Genomic DNA, 23,263 nt, shown 5'->3' on the forward strand with positions numbered 1-23,263 from the left:
CTTGCAGTACATGCTGTAGTGCTGCACTGTGAAACAGTAAATAAAATACAAACACACAAAGGAAGAAAATGCTGCTCCAATCATACTAGCTATTTATTCAGACTTAGGTGTTAACATGGGTCTGAGCATTCTTCTGGGCAACACAAAAATGTAATCTTTTACTATACTAAACAGTGGCATCATGTCTTAGGAAAATCTTCCTTTTATTGTACAAAAATAAATGTCCACACTGAAAGCATCCTACAAAAAATCTAAAAAACTAGAAATTCTCTTCTTATACACTTTGAATGCATTTCCAAAAGTGTTTAGTAAGAAAAACCATTCATGTATTTTTACACACATGAGGACCAAGGAAGAGGGCATTGTGGGATGCATTGACCCACTAGGCTCTGCCCTGCGACATCACTGTGTGCTGGTGGCACCAGAACCAACAAAATGGCCGCAAAAAGCCTATGCATGCTAAACCCATGAAAATTGCGCTGTGAAACCAGAAAGATGGCTGCCAATCTACTTTGCCTGTGTCAGTGGTGGAACAGGAGACCACACAGCTTAAACCTGTCATTGGGCTGCACACAGAGTACAAATTGAAACTACATGAAAGGCAGTGCTTCGTTGCAAGGAAACCCAGAAGTGCTCTGAAATCCATTTTTCCTTGGTTGCTTGGTTTGCATCAGAAAATATCCAACATCCTTGCTGGGTGTTACCCGTCACTTTAGAATCCACATAAGCACACAATGTCAGGAAAAGCAGATTCCCTCACAATAATATCCACATTAAATATTGTGCTGGTCTGTAAAATCTGTCAGAAATGGGCACAGTACCGCCGGCTGCCTGTGTGATAGCTGTCAGTTAATTACATTTATTTTTATTTTATTTTATTTTTTACATTTGTATAGCGCGCTACAGCCTGTGGGATGTATTTACCCATGCATCCGAGCCCTAACTCAAAACTGTGCAGTACTGACATGGAAAACATCATGATGGCCAGAGCTTCCCAGAAAATGCACATGGAAATGCATGAAGAATAGGCTGCCACTCATTTTTGCCGATGTTATGGGCACAGAAGGACGCTGCCTAAAACCACCATTGGACTACCCACACAGTAGTCTGAAACCATTGGGAGTGGCAATGCTGATTGCCAAAAGCAAACCCATAACTGTTGGGAATTCATTTTCTTAAATCCCAAAAAGGGGTGCAGTACCAGTACTCACCACTATCCAAAAGCCGGCGTTTTAAAACCACCAGATTTTGTAGAAAACTGAATAAATGAACCCAAAACATGCCAAAGAAAGACATTTTAAGAGGTGGATCCAATGTAAAGTTATATTCTGAAGTGACTTGAAGGTTTATAACAAGACTGGCTGAGCTGTGGATTTCAGCAGTTTAAGTAAATTTGGAATGAAAGACACTAAATAAATCTAAATGTTTAAAAGAAATGAGTGACCTACTTTGAGTGTCACATAGGTTGCAATTGTTTAAATGTCATAGTTTTGAACTTAGAATCAGCATTCTAGCTGCATATGTAAAAATGTTTAGTTTTATTTGAATGCAGAAACTGGGGAACAGAAATGACATGTAGCTAAAAACTGGCTTAAAGAGATTCCAATTTTGCCTGGCAACTACCCCCCATCAGGAGTGAAACTTGAGTCACAGCTGTGTTCCCAGGCCTATCTGCCTTTTGCTGGCCACACTAAGGATATGCCATCTCTCTGATAATTGAATTAAGGGGAGCCCCACAGAATACAGGAGCTCTGAACAAAGCCCTGTCCTGACCCAGGCAGATGGTTTATTGCAGATGTCGTAAATGGAGCTTCCTCTTGGCAGAAGCTGGGAGGGGCAGGGTCTCTGAGCTTGGCAGAAACTGGAAAGACTGGTTTCTGTACCATGTGACATGAAAAGACACACCTCTATAGCCAGAATATGGTTTTAGAAAAAGATGAATAACTCATAGTGCGGACTTGTGAAAATTTTATAAATGACACCATAATTCTTGTGATTTTTCTGCCCACATTTTAAGAGGTTTTTAGAACCGGTGGCATGTTCAGGGGGGTTTTAGCGGAAAAGAGGATATTACTCAAAATGTGTGCATGTGAAAAATCTGACACTTCATCAACTAATGTCCATACTCCTTGCGCACATGTGTGTAAATTTGGGGTAATGTCCGGGATTGCAAACCAGTTAAAAAGTGCAAAATATCGCTATTTCTGAATGCAAGCCCCCAGGAAGAGCAGAGTTTGAACAGGGTATACCTCCTGTAATGCAAGATGGGTGCATATGATTTTAAAACAATATGTACCTCTGCAAATATGTATTTGGTTCAAATCTAGATTTGTGTGCAGGTTGACAGGAGGAGTGGACTTTCTGCAGGCTGTAAAATGACATCACTCTGACACAACTTAGCTCCCCCAATCAGGGGAGAAATGAAAGCTTGGCCAATGATAAGTGGAGAGGGGCTGGCTAGTGATGCTGCTCACACACACCCATTTTAAAAACACATAAAAGCAGAGAGACAGGACAGATAGGGACCTTCAAATCCATTTGCAGCTGGAAGCTCTGCCGGGAAAATCCATACTTTACCTCCATCAACCTTCAGAGACCCAGACCAGACCAGCAGAGTAGAGCTGACCTGTTAGCAGAACCAGAGAGAGCTGACCCAGATCACTGTGAAGTGCAGAGACCGGAGTCCCGTCTAAAACCTGACCAGATCCATGGCGAGGCCCATTTCACTCAAGAATATAGTGTGAGTACCTAGAAAACTGTGCAGAACCAATCTCTTAGTTAAAATAATATAATTCAATCCTATTTTAATCTAAGTAGAACTGTCTCCTAACTGTCACCTGTCATTTGTAAAGCTGTCACCTGTCATTTTCTAGTTGCAAGCTGCACTTGTCTTTTTGAACTTTAAAATTTCAAATCTGAAAAACGACCTTTATTCAATCGCTCATATCTCCGTAACCGTTTGTGCTAGAGACTTGCAGTAACTTTCATCTGGAAGCTGAGATCCTAGGCTTTCTTAGGACCCCAAAACGATAGTGATAGTCCTTGTAGTTCCTCTGTAATAGCGCCCGGCGCATTCGCGAATTTTGCCGCGATTTGCAAATTTCTTCACGCGTAAAAATCTGCTGCTGCTTGCCTTCCATTTGCCAGAAATTCGTTTAACCTGCTAATTATCCCTGAATCATTGCTAGTGTGAGCCTGGACTAATATTAACTTGATTTCACTCACCCTGAACCTCCTAGAGGGAATTAAAAGCATTTTAACATATTTTCACTCCATTGCCAGCACACATCAAAGCATTTGGGCCTGTGTTTTCAACTTCTGTAGTCTAAGTTGCTGGGTGAACTGAATTACATTTGAATTGCATTTCTGAGAATTGTGTGCCTTCCTTCCATTTCCCTGCATTGCATAAAAGGGGGGGTGAATTGTCCAAGAAAGTGATTACATTGTCTTTTGCTGAAATCCTATCAAGTTATTTTCTGTACTGCATTTCATTCCACATTGCATCCATTGGAAACCATAAAAGTATTGTTGCTATCTTATCCATTTCATGTCAACTCCTTAGTGATTATAAAGAAGTGTGCTAGTGCCAGATTCTCCGTTGTTAATCTTTATCATCTCAGATTAAGTGTGATATTCAATTATTAATTTATTATAAAGCGTGATATATATATATATTGTTTAATTTATCAAATAAACCTTTAACTTGCAAAACAGAACTACTTCTTGGCTCAGTGGGGTCAGGAGGATTCCAAGAGAGGGGTGTTATATAGGGGTAGTCATCCAGAACGCATGAACTGGACATAAAGATATATCAATAAGGGTTTTCATTCAGTATTATAGACTAGGCGTTGACTTAGCTGTAGTGTTGAATTGAATCCTCTTACAAGCCCAAAGGCATTGAGGCACTTGTTACAAGAAGGTGCACGTAAACAAGATTGCATAGGAGGCAGTAGTTACTTAGTTACAGCATATTGGCAAGTTACAGACAAGTAGCAGTTTAGACAAATAGCGTTGTTGGAAGCTTATCTTGTGCAGTTAAAATCACATGGCTGAAATTAAGTGACTTGCTATCAAAAACAATATAGGTTGCAACTATTTAATTTCTATGTTTAAAAAGACTGGAATTGGAGATATGTTTGCCTATTTTGAAAATGTAAGTTTATTTTATCAAAGACAATTTTAAACAAATTGACTGTAAAGTAAATCTGATGCCAGCCAAAGAGCTTCAAAGCAAATTCCAACAAAAGGCATCTCCCCTGCTTCTCCTCAAAGCCCAGGAACTTCCAGTCAGGTGTTAAAGAGGGGAGGGGATTTTGCTCTGCTGCTCTGGGGAGAGACAAAGGACTCCCTTGATTGAAAAGATATGCAGATGCATCTGTCAACAGAAACTCCTGCCAAAGGACAGAGGCAGGGATTGCTCTTGACCCACCAAAACTTTGAGGGCGGGGACAGACAGTTATGTGTATTCTTAAAGCACAAGAAAGTATATTTTTGAAAAGGACTGACAGAGGACTGTGCAAAATGTAAAAATGTGTAAAATGACAGTATTGTTAATATGACAATTCTGGTCACGTTTTAAAACCACTCAGAACTCTGTGCTATGTTCAAGGACATGACTACAGAATGTGTGGTTTTGTAGCAATTGTGGTGATGCCAGAAACATGAAACTTCACATGATTATGCCCAGATGTCATGCACACATATGTGTAAAAATGTGGACAAATCTGACATTGGGTACTAGACCAAAAGTGTGAAAAAATGCCAAATCTAGACCCAAGCTCTCACCGTGATGGGGCTCGGATGAATACTTGCTCCACCAAATCTGTGATATCAATATGCTGTTGCTAGCAAGTTTGTAAAATTGTAAATATGTCTTGTATGAAAAATAGATTTCATGTGCAGAAACAAAGCTCCCTGGATCATAAAATACAGCGTCATCATGACACCCTGTTTGCTTCTCAAATCAGGGGAGAGGAAATACCCTAACAAATAGAATATCTAGGGGGTGCGCCTAGTAGAAGTCAGCATACCCACCCATTTAGAAAATACATAAATAGAGATAGTTTAGGACCTAGACGCAGACATTCACCCAGCATCCGATTGCTGGTGGAGCACTTTGCAAGAGAAATCCATATTCCAGACTCCAGAACTTTGAAAGCAGAAAGGCCCATTTCCAAAGCTGAACCCTTCTCAGCTTGGCCTTTAGTAAATCCTGAAGGCAGATTTGACCCCATACCTCCAAGGGGAACAAAGAAAAAAAGAACAGCCTGGCTGTGCTGTTTGCTGCTTTCTTGCTAAGATTTCTTGCCAGAATCCAGAGATCCAACCCAGTAGAGCAGAGCTGTGACCAGATAGCTGCGAACCAGAACCAACCCATCAGATTCAGTCCAATCCCGCCGTGCAGTGTCCAGAGTGCTGTTCTGAGTGCAGAACCAGAGCACCTTGAGTCCAGTCTGGTGTGCTAGCATAATTCCTGTCCAGAAATCTTTGACCAGATCCCTGACGCGTCCATTCCAAACAGTGCTAGTGAGTATCCATAGCATAGGATTGTCGCTAGCAAAAATATTATCAATAAGTAATCCTATCTAAACCCATTCTATTATATCCAGAACTGCATTGTAGAAAATCTTTTGTCTAACCTGAATCTTTCTCTTATCCCTATAGTCCTTTGTAATAGTAGTGTTAAAATCATCTTTGCACTAATATATTTGCTGAAGAAAGGCAAGCGTCTCGGCGGGCAAAAACAATCCGGAGGCGTTGCTGGGCTGGTGGATGTGCTGTCGTGTAGTTTGTGGCTTCAAAATCTCCCTAGTGCAAGAAACCTTGTTTGTAATTGTAAAAAAGTGCAACCTTGTTTTACAAATTTTGACTCTTTCTAAAAAAAAATGACCTCTACAAAAACCCTCATATCTTATTCACTGTGTATGCCAGAAACAAAATTTAAGTGTCAAATTGAAGCTAACATCCTCACATTTCCAACTCCTTATAGTTTTTCCGCAATCGCGATTACCGCGTGCGGAAAAGTTTGCCGCAAATTTATAATTTGGCTCAAATCTATCACGTGTGAAACAGCTGTACATTGCATCCGACCTCAGAATTAAGTTTTCAACTTGCTAGTTACTCAATAATCATTGCTAGTGTTTGTCTGATCCCATACTAAGTGGCTCCCCCTAGTATTGAAACCATTTTAGTGAATTAAATCCATTTTCAGTGTTTTTTTGCCATTCATTTAAAACCACATTCAAAACCATTTTGACAAGTTGTAATCATTCCTGTTTTTCTCTGTGTTTGCTGGGGGAAATTGGATTGATACTGTATTTGTTGAGTGTGTATTCCTGAAACCTGTTTTCTCTCCTTCCATCTCTTGATATTGCATAGTGGGGGGGATTGAGTAGTGTGCAGGGGGAAAGAGTAATCATATTGCATTTGATTGAACCCACACAAAGTATTATTATATGCTGCATAAGTTTTCTTATTATTACTCTGTGTGATTAAAGAGAGCTGTTGTGACGTCACCCCGTTGGTGATCCTTGTATAAATATTGAATAGTGTGATATATATATATATTGTGAAAATCCATAAAATAAACATTTTTAACTTTGCAAAACAGCCTGCTTCCTGGTTCAGTGTGACCGGGGGGAATTCAAAGAGAGGGGCGTGATATAAGGGTACATCATTCAGAAATAAAAGAACTTATAGACATAAATAAATAATTAAGGGTTTCAATAGTGCATCCCATGCTAGGCATTGACTTAGGTGAAATGCCGGGTTGAAATCACTTACAGCATTAAAGAAAAATAGTTTTGGGATGTTTTGCAAACACAGTTTTTGGGACATCACTTGTACACAAATGTCTGCTCATATGGTCCTTCCTGCGGCTGATTCGCTCTGGTCATTGATCTTGTCTCGGGTCTTTGCATGTCTTCTTCACCTTCAAGCTCAGTATTTGCAGACAGGGGTCCCACTTCTAAATAGTTTGATGTCGCTGAGATGGATCCACACTCGTCTGCCTTCGACCTTGACCGCAGATTAAGTGGCAGCTTCCACAATGCAAGGTACTTGAAAATGGGGCTTGTTCCAATCCTCAACGAAGTTACGGCAGAGCACCTTGTCTCTGGGATAAAACAAAAGGTATTTCAACAAATTGTCAGGGTCAGTTTGTTCATGTGTTTTATTTTGAGTTTTTCCAGCCCCCCGGCGCACTGAATTCTCCGGAAGAATTACAAAAGAGACTGAAGGTTAGTAACTTAATATGGCACTTGCACAAGTACATTTACTATTTAAAAAATATTTACTGCTTAAATAACCAGTTTACACTGAGTCGCTCTACTTGTAACCCTCCAGTTGTCTACAGGCATTATATGCGACAACACTTAAGAACGAATAGCTCCATAGCCCTGAAGATGGAATTTTAAGATTCCGAAAACGTTTGCAATCCCACAATTTTAGAGGAGCCTATTTGGATATACTTATGATTCAGCGGTCTTAGGCTACTTTGCAAACTTATGTGAATGTTGTAAACACAAGCCTTCATTTGTTTAATGTTTAATGTTATTGACTTTTGAGGAAAATCTTTGTTTACTCTTGAAAAATTGGTGGAATTAATACTGACAATGACTTTAAAGAAGTGTTTTTTATATACTATTACTTTTTTATAGTGATCATAAAAAGATATTTGTTTCACCAAAACTGTTAACACGTAATTTCTTATGAAATGTTCTTTTTCTTGAACTCCACTGTTGAAATTGAAGTTTGCATCATGTTATTAGCTTTTCAAAAAATATGTTGATATTTACTCTCCAAGAAGTATTCTGTTATTTGACTAACTGAATCTAGAACCCATATTTACCACATTGGTCCACGTTGGATCTACCCGGCTTGGGTGCTCCATTACATAGACCACTAGTCATCCCCCTAGGAGTGCATTATATGGCCACATGTTGGCAACAATCGGTTTTTGTTTTGTGCAAAACTATAGCAGGCCCATTATGGGTTTGCTGGTGTAGTATTAAAGTGGTGGTATTTGTGTGTACTGGCACTTTACCAGGACCGGCCAACCACATGTTTGCTGGTAGGGACTCTGATCTATTGGCAGGCCTGACCTGCAGGTAGTTCACGCCCCTACTGGCAAAAATAGCTGGAATTACCAGCACTGCTACTACCGGTAATTCTGGCAGCCCCATCACATAGAGTCCTATCGGACTCCATGGAATAGGGATTTACTGGTGTCTATGCTGTCTGTAATATCCCGGTAATAATGGGATATCGGGCGGCGGAGACAGTAGTTTAGCAGTATCCCACCGGAATTACTGGCGGGATAGGGGGAACTCATACTGAGCCCCCAAGTCTCCTGTCTCAATGTGTTTCTGCATGCAGCCTCTCCTGATGTCAAATTCTATGCATTCGCTTCACATCAACACGACCACCATCTTTAAGACACTGCTTCTCACTGCACTCATTTGACAAAAGCCTTCTGCACATCTGAACAGTCGGAAAACCTCAGTTGTAGAACAAACACTGCAAAAAAAGCTACAATTTCTACAACTATCTAGTCAAACAAATTCCTGTTCCTACCTTATTACTATCCTCTGTGCATCAGTGCTCCTAACCCAGAAGCGTCTGGAGGCAAGTCAGTTCTCTGAGTTGTGATTTGTGCATTTTAAATTTTCGCTCAGTTTTTGTGTTAGGGATATCAGACTTATTTAGAAACTTCACAGTGCGTTTGTGGATTTGTGTGCGCGTGCATGGCTTACAGCTTGTGTTGCTGGGTGGTTTGTATGTGTTGGTCCGATAGCACATTGAGTACAGCGCTCGCTGTGACATCTGTGGAGAGGCTGCTGACGCAGGTTCGAATCCCGCAGAGCCAAACTCAGCCTTTCGTTCTAGCCCTATATAAATGCTAAATTATTATTTTATGCACGTCTTTACCTTAGTATGTTTGTGCTTGTGTGTGCGTATGAGTGTGTCTGTGCATGTGAGTGTCTAAGGCGAGGGAATAGGGGTTTACTGTACTACCCATGTGCTTAATTGCTGCTCGGGCTTTTTCTGGCAACTCATGATCACTCTCCAAGGATCGAAACCTGCAGCCAATCAATTTCCTTCTTGATTTATTTCTATCCTGAGAGGAAACTCTCGTTTAATGGGCAAAAGGGCAGAAACAATTAAGCAAGACATTGGTGTGTCCCAGCAGTGGGACAGCATTCCTCGAGTCAGCTGTTCTTTCCTGCGATGGGAAGCCTCGTCTGCTTTCTATCTGGCCTCACACCTAATAATACCACAGCGTCTTATTCACCAAGGATGTGTGTCACGAGTGCAAGATGAGAGGAACGCGTTACTGAAGCATGTATGCATTGTTGGGTCTCTTTCGCTCTGCGACACTTCCATGTTTTGTCTGGAGAAAAAAACGACTAGCGGATTCTGACTTTTAAAGCATTTGCTTTATATTTTGAGAGGCATGACATCACTGCTAACGTTTCATAATAAACGCAAAAAAAGCCTACATGCCAAAATCAGGGGTGGACTGGGAACAAAAAGAGGCCCTGGAAAATAATTTTAAAGTGGCCCTATATTACATATTTTCAGCAAGTTCAACCATTTTCCTATGGGCACATTTTGAAATACCACACAAAAGAGGCCCAGGGTGCAGAGGCCCACCGGGAAATCTCCAGAGTTCCCAATAGGCCAGTCCAGCCCTGGCCAAAATGTACCGATTTCATTTTTTTATTTTTTATAGTAGATGTGTTTTTGCCTGGATTGTTTTAAAATGACTGTCTTGTAATGTCTGGGTTCATTAAAGTTTACTTTTTATCGAGTTTTCTCATAATCTTTGAACAGAAACATTATATTAAGCAGGAACATTAACCAGGCAGTGCATGATGGGCATTCAAGCTGCTTGGCTTGTGTGCATGTTTGGCAGTATACATGTGTACATATTATCATATTATTTTTTTAATGTGTGTTTGGTTACAATTGAACCTTTACAAAACAGATAATCAATTGAACAAACATATAAACACATTATAATCCGTTTACAACTCAAAAAACCTATTTAAAATTAATTTGTAAAAGCAGAAGCATGTGTGTTAAATAAGAAGCAAACATGAAGAGAAAACACAATATATTAAAACATAAGAGATTGCAGATATTAAAAAACGAAATAAGAATCAGTACTGCCCTAAAAAAATCACACCAAAATTGTTAGCAATTAAGGTTAACGCCTGAAAGAGCAAGGCCTTCATGAGAATTTTTGATGCTTAAACATCTTTTCTAATAATGTTATCAATGCAGCCAATTGATACTTGAAAAGGGGGGCCATGTATTGGTTCCTATGTGTAGTCAATGCATTACAGTCAAGAACCAAGTGTTTTAACATTTACAAACCTGTTTGACAAAATCTACATGCGGTCTCAGTCACTGTAATTAAGCTTCTACTCAGCTGTATCTCCTCTGTTTGGATCAAATTCCAACGTTCCCTAAGGAGAAGCACCCTATGATGATGATTAGGGAATTGATACAGCAAACGTGATCGGCTTCCCCGCCATTTATGCTCAAGAGATATATGTTTCATAGATAAGAATGAATGAAATTCATCAGTAGTAACAGCCTAATAAAGATCAAACATATCCCTTTTTGGCTTATTTGAATTATTAATTAAAGTTAGAATTTCCAGGCCAATTTTTATAAGGATTGCTTGGCATCGCATCTCCAATTGGACCAAATATTTGGAATTAACATAAGGGGGCTATGTACAATTGAGGGTGCCCCCTAAGATCTCATAAAGGGATTCTGCAAGCTGAGAGACCAATTTAGAATATAGAGTCAACAATCGCCACTCAACACGGGCCGATAGAGATGTCACCCTAAATTCAAAACCTAATAGCCGCCAGAGTTATGGCATTCGGGATGCCCAAGATCTTTCGCCACATTCTACCTTCAATGGTATCCAATAGTTTGAATATGACATCACCATAGAGCTCCAAGCCATAAATTATCTTAGGAACAATTTTACCCTCATAAAACATGAGTGCTGGCCTAAGGGCGAACCTGCTAAATTTTAAATCAAGCTTAATTATCTGGGATTGTAGCTGTGCAGCCTTCTGCAAAAGGATTTCAGTAATATTTGTCATGCCAGCGTGTGCCCCAAAATGGAACCCCAGATAAACAACACTCGAGCAGTTTTTGATGTTCACCCCTTCAACAAACCAAGACGAGTTTCTAGCATTCTGTCTTCGATTTGAGAATGCCAGTATTTCTGTCTTTCTAGGGTTAATAATAAGCCGAATCTCCTTAGCATACTTTAAAAATGCCTCAAGCAATCTTTCCAGACCAACCCTAGATTGATCAAATACGAGAAAGTATTCGGCATATGCCAACCATGAGATTTTAAACATGCCAACCTTCGGGGCTATGGGAGCGCTTTTGTCCAGGCTATTGGCCACATCAGATAGATATTGATTAAAGGGCCAGGGGGCCAACACACAGCCCTGCCTAAGAACTTGATACAACCAAATGCCCCTAGTAAGATCACTCTGTTGGTTTAACCGGACCTGAATGCCACAATTCTCATTAAGCAATCACAGAAGACCCACTGGCATGCCCCAACCTGCTATCTTCGACCACAGCCGATTCCAGTCTAAACAGTTGAAAGTGGCTGATAGGTCAACTGAGGCCATATAAGTACAGTCCTTAGGGGATGATCAGGCTGATTCTTGAATACATGTTACTACCAGGCCATTTAAGTTATTTGAATGCCCCTTGCGGAAGCTTGTCTGTAGATTGTTTAGCCCATGTGTAGTAGTGGCCCATTCATCCAAATGAGTCAAGAGGAAGGCTGAGAAGATCTTGCAGTCTGCATCAATAAGGGAAATCAGCCTGTAATTTTTAGGCTCAGAACGACTACCACATTTAAAGATTGGTACTACATGTGCAGTGCTCCATGAAGCTGGTAACATTTATGTGTGGATAATACTGCCAAATTTGATGAACAGCCAATGTGCCAATTAGTTGATCGGCCTTGAAGATATAGTTGCTTAGACCATTAGGGCCAGGAGCCCACGATTCTTTACATCTTTTAAAAATAATATGGATATTTTCAATATCAAGAGCCGGCTGCCAAGTACAGTCAATAGTGGACAGAATGGAATATAGCAAATCATCAGTAATTCAGGTAGATGTTCCAAACAAATCTTCAAAGAAGCTAACCCATTCAGATTCAGAGACAGAATTTAATTGAGAAATAACCAAATGAGGATCCTGGTCATTAGTCAATGCCAAGAATGCCCCCGCACAGGAATGAATCAACAGCCCAAGCATATTCTCAGCATCACATTGTAATAACAACCCTTTCATCGATTTATAGAAGTGTTTATATTTCTGCTTTATCTTCTTTACGAGGCAAGATCTTGCCACGGAATCATTGCTGGCCCCCCTAAGTGCCATACTCTCCCTCCTCATTGTAGATTTAGCTGCAGCCAGGTCATCATTATAGTAATGTAGTGGCCTAGATGATCTAGCAGATTTAAAGCCAGGATGAGCACATACCGTCGTTACCAGGTCTAAAATGAAGGTATGAGACTCATTCACATTGAAATTCTGCATCTTCCACTCCAATGTAGTGGTGTTCATAATTGAATGAAAATTACGATTTAGAATCTCAATGTTTGGGTCCGACCATCGAATAGAGTTGCCCGAATATATGTCGAGGTCAAATGTATCAATTTGGTGTACTCTCGCGTAATCAACACATTAGCAAACTCCCCCTGCCAAGGATGGCATGTTATGTTTTGTTATTTTATTTGGAATTTATTAAGTGCTCTATATATCATTTGTATGACCTCAAAGCGCTGGTAGGTTGAACACCCTCGGGGACCATAGTCCAGGTCAGTCGAGAGTAGGGTGTAGTAGAGCGCTTGGGTGCACCGATTATTTGCACAGCTGGTGCAATTGCCTGATGGTAGCTGCATCCTAGCATTAGGTGTGGTGGTATTTGATATCAGTTGAAAGTTTGCAGTCTGGAGGGAGGTCACCAAGGCTGGGTTTTGGCTGTGTTAGGCCTGTGTAGGACGCTTATGTGTGCAGCTGTGCACACATTTTATGGGTATAGCTGCTTTTTATAGGTGTTCATGGAGTATTGTTCGTATGTGAGCAGCTAGGTCGAATTGATGGAGGGGTGTAGCTGCACTCTAATTGTGTGTTGGTGTATTGGTGTAGAGTAAAGAGTGAGCATAGTGATAGGAGAGGTGAGTGTCAGGTAGAGTTATGTTCTAACGAGCTGGGTATTCCGGATTTCAAGTGCGCGTTTGCGATTGCTGCATTCAGAGTCAACTTATTAGTGACTTAATAGGCATTTTAAGTGGCATCATTGCTCCTGATTTCATTGAGCATCTGTCATCGGGTTGCAGGTCTCCGTTGCATTAGATGGTCTTGGTCGTTTTCTATGGAAAGAGCCAGGAGTTTAGAGCTTTGCGGGAGGTCATGTAATCTTGGGTATGTCGAATATGAGGGGGGAGTGAGTTCCACAGAGTTGGGACTAAGGTTGAGAAGGTGGATCCTCCGATCCTTGCAGAATTAGAGGTTGAATCACTAGAAAGAGCGCAGTGCTTGATTTTAGGGTGCGAGATGGGAGGTAGGGTTTTAGCTTCTCTTGTATGTACGTTGGGCTGGTCTTGTGCACTGCTCGGTGGGTAATGCAAAGGGTCTTGAAGGTGGCCCTTCATCTGACCGGGAGCCAGTGCAGGGTTCAGAGAGTGGGTGAGACGTGATCTCTGTGTCCCAGGGCGAGGAGGAGTTTCGCGGCAACTTTGTGCTCTTTGGAGTTTATTGAGCTGGTATGACAGTGCTCACAGCTAAAGGTAGTTGGCATAGTCCAGTTTCGGCATAACAATAGACATAACAGAAGCAAGTCTGTTGGGGTAGAAGAGGTAAGGAAAGATGCATCTAAGAGGTTTGAGGTGGTAGTGACAGCATTTTGAAACATTATTGATCTGACAGGAGTGGGTTAGGCCAGAGTCCATCGTGCAGCCTGGGTTTGTGACTGTATCGGAAGGAGGGGGTGGTGTGCCAAGGGAGGGGGGCAATGGGATTGGATGTGGGAGAAGGGAAGTATTGCCGCACACCATGATTTCTGTTTTGTCGGAATTCAGAAGGAGGTGGTTACTTGTCATCCATTGGCCAATGTCACAGAGACAAGCTTCAAGGTCAGGATGTGGGTCAGTGTTTGTCTTGGGGATTCTTAGGATAATTTGGGTATCGTCAGCATAGTTGTAATAGGAAAGATTGCATGCTCAGATGATTCCTGGTAGAGTGGTCGGATAGAGGTTGAAGAGGAGAGCAGAGAGCCAATACGACTAGGTGTACTCCAGTGTTCACTGGGCAAGCAGCTGAGACAAAAGGGGAGAGGAGGGCGATTTGTTTCCTATTGCTGAGGAAAGAGGCAATCCATTTGAGTGCCGAGCTACGGATTCCTAGGGAGTGGAGGCAGTCAAGGAGGATTGAATGGTTAACTGTGTGAAAGGCAGCAGAGAGATCGAGGAGAATCAGTGCTGCCCAGAAGTCAGAGTCTGCTGTGACCTTGACCGTGTCTGTGACCTTGGTCGCTCCAATCATTCCTTAGAACTGAAAATGTAGCACACCAATTCTTCATATTCTCATTAACAAAAATATAATCCAACAGAGAGGAATTGCTCCCTCTATACCATGTGTGCATTTCATTTTCTTTTGACTGGGTTAGAGACTTACACGTCAGGGGCTGCAGCCCGAGCGCCCCAGGGCAAGGTGCCAGCCTATACCGGCCTGATGTTTGGCACTACGCAGAATCATATCCGAGGACTGATGATACATATCCCCATCCACTTGTTGAAAGAGACAATTGGAGTTAAGATCTCTCGTAACAAAGACTCTTCTCCAAGGGCATCTAACAGTACACTCAGTTATACAATCACTTACACACTTCACAAAAGTACTGAGCTCAGCGATTCCCTTATGCCAGTAAATGTTAACTAGTAACAAGTTCAATGCTCTATCTGCAGAGAGCCACCCCCATAGCACCAAACAGGAGATCATTAATAGGAACCACCATCATACCGAATGCTGAGGCCACAGCAATTAATAGACCTCCAGAGGATCTACCTCCCTTACTGGCCCTTGCCATTTGAGTAAAAACTTGGTAGCCAGCCAACACCGGGGCCCTCATCAAGTCTCCTGTAGTAATATACAGTTGGCTTCTTTAAGGCTAGTCATAGCTAATGGGTTAGTAAACAGGTGATGGCTCCCATGCGTATTCTACGATTTAAGGCACAATTACATCTCTCTCCTTCCCGTACCCAATGCACTCTGTGATTTACGGGACCGGTTTATGCCAGAGTGTTGACGTGACTGCAGCCCAGTCGATATGCCCCCCATCTACCTGTTCATCAGTCATACACATTCTTCTAGTGTCCTCTCTACCCGGGCGGACAACAATGCGCAGCCCACCCCGGGATCCCAAGTCAGCACCCTCCTCCTGAGCAATTGGGCAGATTTCAAAACCCAATGCATGTATGCCAGATTTTAAGAGAGAACAAGCTCCTTAACCAGGGGTGAATTGAAAGAGATTATGGTAATGCTAGGCAGATTCATGTCTGGGAAAGCTACACGGTCAATATCAGATGAGCAGAGTAGACCCAGAGCAGGGATTTCAGCAAAAATCTTGAACAGTATGTGACAGTCTAGCTTTGACGCTGTTGTTTCTTTTGAAACACACCTTTGCTCCATCAGCACCTTCTCCCATGGCTCTACTTAGTTTGTATCTAGTTGCAGCCATGAAAATCGAAAGGGGAATCTTCATTTTTTATTAGGTGGTCAATTTCTATTTGTATAATAGCCATCTTGTTAGTGTTTTATGGCTGTGGAAAATGTGTACTTACATATTAATTATAATGTTGGAACGTTGGAGTGCCATGGTAAAATGTGACCCAGCAGGGGGTCTTAACCACTGTTACAAAGCTTGATATTTCTCTTCCAACATTTTCCCTCAGCCCTCAGTGTATCCATTCGCTACCATTCCACCCTGACAATGATATGATAGGTTATTTATAACGCGCTTAATACCCAGAGGTTTTTAAGCGTGGACCCGGGATCAAACCTGTGTTGCTCCGTGTCATCTTGCTTCCAAGGCGAGCACGTTGCCTCTGAGCTACCCTCCCAAGACAATGCTCACTGCAAAGTTCTTAGCGTCTTCTCCAACTATTTTCTTTTGTTTCGAACCAGTTTTTGAGTGGCTGTAAAGGGCAGTAACAGGTGTTATCATCCCTTACCCTCATTATGAACCCTCAACTTTGCCTCAGGCCTATAACTCGGGTGTGGGGGGATAATACCCATTACATCCCTCACCTCTGGGCTCTAAAGCCTCATTGATAACCAAGACGCAAGGCAGGCAGCTCAAGCTCTTGGAGCCTTATAGCACATATACCGGGTACTGCCGTCCATAAACCTTCATAAATGCCTAAGCAAACTCGGTCACTGGGCTTTTAATAATTTAACAGTCCTCTAGGGCTATTCTCGCACTGTGAGTGGAACTTTTATTAGCTAATCAGGAGCTATGGAATGTAGGCATTAATTAAGCAATATTATACGGGCCATAGGGGCATTACCAGGCCCAGTAATGTCCCCCTGCCCATGTAATAGTGCTATTAGTACTCCGGCACGATGTACCAGGGTACTAATAGTTTGGAAGATGCAAAATGGCCTTGCCGAGGTTGGTGCTGTGCCGGGAAGGGTGTGCAGGGCACCTTGTGGGTTGAAAAGGAGGGAACGATAGGACACGGGCGTGGGAAAGTGGGGCAGTGCACTTACCTGGAAAACCTGGTGAGGGAAATTGGTGGCCACCCGCTGTGAGAAGGCTTGGAGCGGGGCTTTTCTGTGCGGTAAAGCCCCGGCTCCGAGCCTCCTCATTGGCTGTGAGGCTGCCATACCCCCCTCAACAGGAACTAATTGCCAATATAGGTTCATCATTTCAAGGATCTCAATGACGTTCTGGCACTCTTCATCCATTTGGGTAACTACCTGCTCCTTCTTCTCCATGCTCTTGCAGTCTCATTGCTCCTGCGCTCCTGGCTCACTGTCCACTTACCTTCCTCAGGTGTGAGGTCTTTCTCCTCTCTGGTTTCTGCCTCGATGAATGCTTTTTCTTGGGACGGCAGAGCTCCAGTATATTTAAAATGAAAAGTGATCTTCTCCCATGTCGCATGTCACCCCCATACGAGCCACACTGCCTGTTATCTTTGAGTATTTCACTCGCCTTTGGTCACTAACAACAATTTCCAAATCCATCAAAGGAACGGAAGGCCACAGTCTTCATTTACTATATGTTCTCCCAAAGTTGCACTGTGCACACACATTTAAGTATAGAAATTCCCTGTAATCTAGTTCCCAAAATAAGAGCTACATTTGCCAGCTCACCTGGGCGGCCATTCCAGAGTGATGTGGGATGTTTTAACCCATTAGTCCATGCCCTGTAACATTACTGTGCGCTGTGTGCATCAGAAACATCAGAAATGGCCGCTGAAAGCATTATGCGTGCTAAAATCACCAAGAAGTGCGCAGGAAAAACACAAGCTGTTTTAAAAATCCGTTTTTCCTTGGCTGGTAAAAGTGCAAAAATCATGGTTCTCAAACATCACAAAAGATCCAGCATCCTTGGTGGGTGTTCAACACCAATTTATTTAAAGAATTCACCTAAGTACAATGTCAGCAGAAACATATTTATCAGAAGAAAATCCACCTTTAAAGATGCTTGTTTGAAAGAAATATGTCAAAAATGGGCGCAATACCGCTGCTGGCCTGTGTCAGAAGCTGGCGATTTACTTGTACTCTCATTTAAACTTCTACATTAAGATCTAAGTAGGGAAAAGAACTCCCTTCAAAAGCAATAGAGGTGGATTACAATTCAAAACTATATTTTAAAAAGGCTGGAATTAAGAGATTTGTGGATATATTTGTAAAAATGTAATTTGTATTTTAGGACAAGACTATTTAAACACTGTTTTAAAAGTGAGTAAATTTAGCCACACTGAGCTTCAAAGACATTCCACACCTTCTACCCAACAAAGGAATCTTCCCCCTGCTCTGCTGAGAAACTGGCAGGGGTGTGTGAAAGGAACTGGGAGGGGGACTTTGGCCTGTTGCTCTGATTGGAGACAAAGGACTCCCTTGAACTGAAAGGAAATGCTAATTTGGGGAGTCAATAGAAACCAGCCCTGGGTGGAAGAAGCTCAAGTTACTCTCTGGCTCAGCCAAGCCTTGGAGGCGGGCTCAGACTGAGATGTGGATTTTAAACTGGAGAAAATATATGTTTGAGGAAAAGACTTATAAGAAATTGTACTGAACTGGCAAAAATATGGAATTTAGAGGTTATTAAAATGAAAAAGTTGCTAACAAGTAGAAACTACTCTGGAATTTGTGCGATGTTCAGAGACTGAACCACTAAAATGTTGATATTGTAGCAATTGTGATTATGCTAGGAATATGAAAATGTACAGGAATATGCCCAGATGGTATGTGCATGTATGTAAAAAAAATTGGTACCAAACTGACACTGAGTAACCGACGAAAAGCACGAAAAACTGTCATTTGTGAACTGAAGCTCTCCCGAAGATGGGACTTTGACAGACATGTGCCTTCATTTATCTGTAATGTAAATATGTAATATTAGCAAGTTTGGGATATTGTGAATATGTTTTTTATGAAAAAATAGATTTTCTGCTTAGACATTAAGGGGAGTTTTTTCTCCCTGGACCATAAACATGACACATCATGGCACACTGTTTCCTTCTCGAATCAGGAGAGAGGGAATATTTAGACCAATCAGTTTTCTAGAGGGTGGGCTTAGTATAATCAGCCTCCCCACCCCCTTGGGAAATACATAAATAGGGACTGTTGAGGGCACAGTTAGACACACATTCACCCATCACTGATCTACTGGCGAAGCGCCCTCAAGGAGAATCCAGACTCCAGAACTATCCAGACTCCAGAACTATTCAGACTCCAGAACCCTGAAGCAAAAGGCCCAATCCAAAAAGCTGAACCCTTCTCAGCTGGCCTTTAGAATCTTGCAACCTGATTTTAACCCCACACTTCCATGGGGCCCAACCAATTCAACAGCCTGGCTGTGCTGTTTTGGCTGCTTCTTGCCAAGAACCCTTGCTAGAACCCAGAGATCCAAACCGGTAGAGCAGAGCTGTAACCCAGAACCAACCCGTCAGCTCCAGAACCAGAGGCCACACAGAGACCAGAGTGCCTTGCTGAGAGCAGAACCAAGCGCCTGAGACATGTCCGGTGGCGAGCAAATTCCAGTCCAAACCTTTGACCAGAGCTTTGACTGGCCCATTCCAAACCATAGTTGTGAGTATTTAGCATAGAACTGTCCATAGCCATCTCTTAGTCTTAAGTAATCCGCTCCAACCCAGTCCAACATATCCAGATTGTATTGTAGAATCTCTTTTGTCCATCCTGAATCCTTCTCTCATCCACATAATCTTGTGATAATTGTAGTGATAAATCATCTTTGCGCTAATGTAGTTGTTGAAGAAGGCAAGTGTCACAGCGGACAAAGATCAGACAGAGGCGCCTCTGACTGGTGGCTGTACCGTTGGTATCTCGAATCTTCATAGCCTCCCTTAGTGTTAAGAAATTGTTGTTTATAATCTTCAACAGCGCATCTCACATTTGAAATCTTGACACTTTTCAGAAAAATTGACCTTTACTAAAACCTCTGTAACCTTTGAACCGTACATGCTAGGAACGAAATTTAAATGTCAAATTGAAGCTAACATCCTCAGCTTTCAAAATAAGAACCGCACTCCTCATGGTTTTTCTGTAATCGCATTTCTCGCGGGCTGAAAGGTTTGCTGCGATTCTGCATTTGGCTCAATTTCATTCCATATAAAATTGCTATTTCTTGCATGCAATCTCTGAATTCAGTTCCTATCCATTAGTCATTCCAACATCATTGCTAGTGTCTATCTGAACCTATCCAAAGCGACTCTCACTAGTTCTGAATCCCATATACGGAATTAAAGTCATTTTTAGCCTTTTTTCCATTCATAACAAGCCACATTCAAAAGCATTTGACCTGTTTAAAATAATTCCTGTTCTCTAAGCTTTCTGGGGAATTGAAATTGAACTGCATTGTTGATTGTATATTCCTGAAACCTGTGTGTCCTCATTCCATCTCTTCATACTGCATGTTAGGGGGGATTGAGTAATAACAGGGGGAAAGAGTGATTGCATTGTCTTTGATTGAATTCATATCAAGTTTAATTTCTGTGCTGCATTAATTTCATATCATTGCATTTCATTGAACTCACACAAAGTTTTATTCTCTGCTACATTATTCTTCTCACCCACACTCCAATTGATTAAAGAGATCTTTGATTGTTGTGATATCACCCATTGCTGATCAGTGTATAAATATTAATAAGTGTGATATCTAGATATTGTTCATATTCATAAAAGTGTGATATGTATATTGTTTAATTCATCAAATAAATCTTTTAACTTTGCAAAACAAACCTACTTCTTTGTTCAGTGAGACTGGGGGGATTCAAAGAGAGGGGCGTTATATAAGGGTACATCGTCCAGAAATAAAATAACTTTTGACATAAAAATATATAAATAAGGGTTCCAGCTGGGCATCACACACTAGTCAGTGACTTAGGTAGAGTGCTGGGTTGAAACCACTTACAGTGATACATTCAGTTTGAAGTAACACACTAAACAAGTTGCTCTCTGAGGCAAGTGAAGAGTATTCCACTAAGCACAAGCATACCTATCACTTTACACACTTTTGGCAGGCATCCCTCAACATAATGTAAGTTCACTCACATGGCAAGTTCTTGCCCTTCCATAGACGTCAATGGGCTCTCGCCCGACAGACACAAAATCAGCTATTCCTACCCTTCCTACATCTAGAAAGGTTGCGTGGTATATATACCAGGTGCATGTATGGCCAGAGATGTCACTTTGTCAGAGAAAAGTGAATGCTTTGAACAGAGTGATCTTGAATTGGATCTGCTAAGAATATAGTGATTTGTCAAGCTCCTTTCCAGGGTGATATGATATGATATATGATATGATAAGTCATTTATAATGCACCTGTACACATGTGTGGAAGTCCCTGAACCCTGGTTGGCCTCTGCAGTAGATCCTTTAGCATTTGTTGTGAGGTAGTTCATTGACCTGACCTAAACATCTTGGTGTATGATTCATATCACCTTGCATTTTACACTGAAGGCTGGTCTGATGTCATGTTGAGGTGGAATTCGGTGCGTTGTGGGTATGTGTTTCTTGGATAGATAGATATATCTTTTTTGCAGTATTCTACTTCCAACATCATCATCATCCTGATGTTCTACAATCACTCTTCAGTTTATTGGGGGGAAGTAACTTGCAGAGCATGTTCTGGATGATGGAACGCTCACTTTGCAAATTCTGTCACCTGTGGAGTAAATGATAAATCTAAGTCAAATCTGATTCCTAGATTCCTGATTCATCCAACCAATTTCAGTGGATTTCCTTGGGCTCTGAGTGGATACAGAAAAGCACCCTGCCCAATACTCCATACCACAGCACCCAAATGGCATTACCTTCGGACGGGCCTCGCGGCCACTGCTCTGTGAACAATACCCCTGTCCACATCACCCACCGAGCAATGTATGTAGTTTCCAAAGGAAGGCCTGCAGTAATCACACCATTTCCCAGATATTCCCATAGTTTGTTTACCCATTTATTCATGAAATGTACAAAGTATAGTCTTGCTCCCTCTCTACAGCACAAAGGAAAAAGAGCATAATTAGGCAAGCTAACATGTAGGGAATTGCAGTAGTTAAGCTGGAACAACACACGATATTGAAGTAGCGTTTTAGTGGAAGAAAAAGTCAAAAGTGGCCTAATGTTCCTAATATTAAACAGATAGAAATGGTACGGCTAAACAATGGAAGCAATTTGAGGTTGTAATGAAAAAGAGGAATCAAACATTACACCAAGGTTGTGAGTCTGGGGAGTAACCGTAAGCTGCAGTGAAGGAAATACAATGGTCAAGTAAGAAGGAATAGGAGGAGTGACGGGAAAATATAACATATCTGTCTTTTTTGGATTGAGCCAAAGAAACCTAGAAGCCATCCAGGATTGATATTGATATTGATATTTTATTCATATCGCGCTCGGACGCAAGTGTTTCAGAACGCGACGAGGCAACGGAGGGGAACAAGAGAGAACAAAACAACAATCTTACTAGACCCAGTGACATTGCAAACGCGCAAGTGCATGGGAGAGGGGAAAAAGCAGAAAGTGCATGGGAGGTGGGGAGGAAGCGGAAAGTGCTGAGCAAAGAAATAAAAATATGTAATAATAGATAAATAAATAGGAAAAAGCAACAACCAGTGATAGTGCAGTCAGAAAGTGGCAAGGGCTAGGTTTAAGGCAACAGACCGGGTGTGTCTGATAAGTGCAGAAAAAAGGGCTTGGGGCTGTAGGGTTACAGATACAGACCCCAGTCCAAGGGAATGCCAGGAGGCAGTGCGGCTGGGTGGCAGTGCGGATGGGTGCAAGGTGAGCAGGTACCTGCGCCCGAAAGTCAGAGGCTAACCAGGTGCACGATTGAAAAAAAGATAGGCGGGAATGATTAGCATCAGTAAAAGAAGAAAAGACAGGAAGATATGTGTGTGGTCGGCTTGTGTACCTGGATACTGAATCCAAGAATCAACAATGCAAGGAGTGAGGTGTGTACACAGAAGAGGGCCAAGAACAGAACCCTGGAGGACACCATAAGGAAGAGGAAACAACTGAAAGAAAAATAACCTTTCCAGGAGACCGTGAATGAATGCCCAGACAAATAAGAGTGAAACCAACAAAGAGAAAAGTCAGATAGACAGAGGGAAGTGAGTGTAGAAAGAAGAAGAGAGTGACTTTCAGTGTCAAAGGTGGCACTCAACTCAAGAAGAACAAGAACGGAAGAGTGCTTAAGATGACGAGCATGGAGAATAGAGTTAGATACTGAAAGAAGTGCAGTGTCCGTAGAAAAAACAGGGTGAAAACAAGATTGGAAAGGGGGAAGAACATTGTAAGCAGTGAAAATAAATAAGAGACTCAAGGATTTTCGAGAGATAGTTCAAGAGAGAAATAGGGCAGAAATTAGCAGTGTCAGTAGGAGTAAGGGAAGGTTTTCTAAGAAGAGGAATAGTTGCAGCTTTAAAGCAGCTAGACGGATAGCACCCAGAAGAGAGAGAGA

Source organism: Ambystoma mexicanum, chromosome 8 (assembly GCF_040938575.1).
Source record: "Ambystoma mexicanum isolate Mex_15411 chromosome 8, UKY_AmexF1_1, whole genome shotgun sequence".
Taxonomy (NCBI): Eukaryota; Metazoa; Chordata; class Amphibia; order Caudata; family Ambystomatidae; genus Ambystoma; species Ambystoma mexicanum.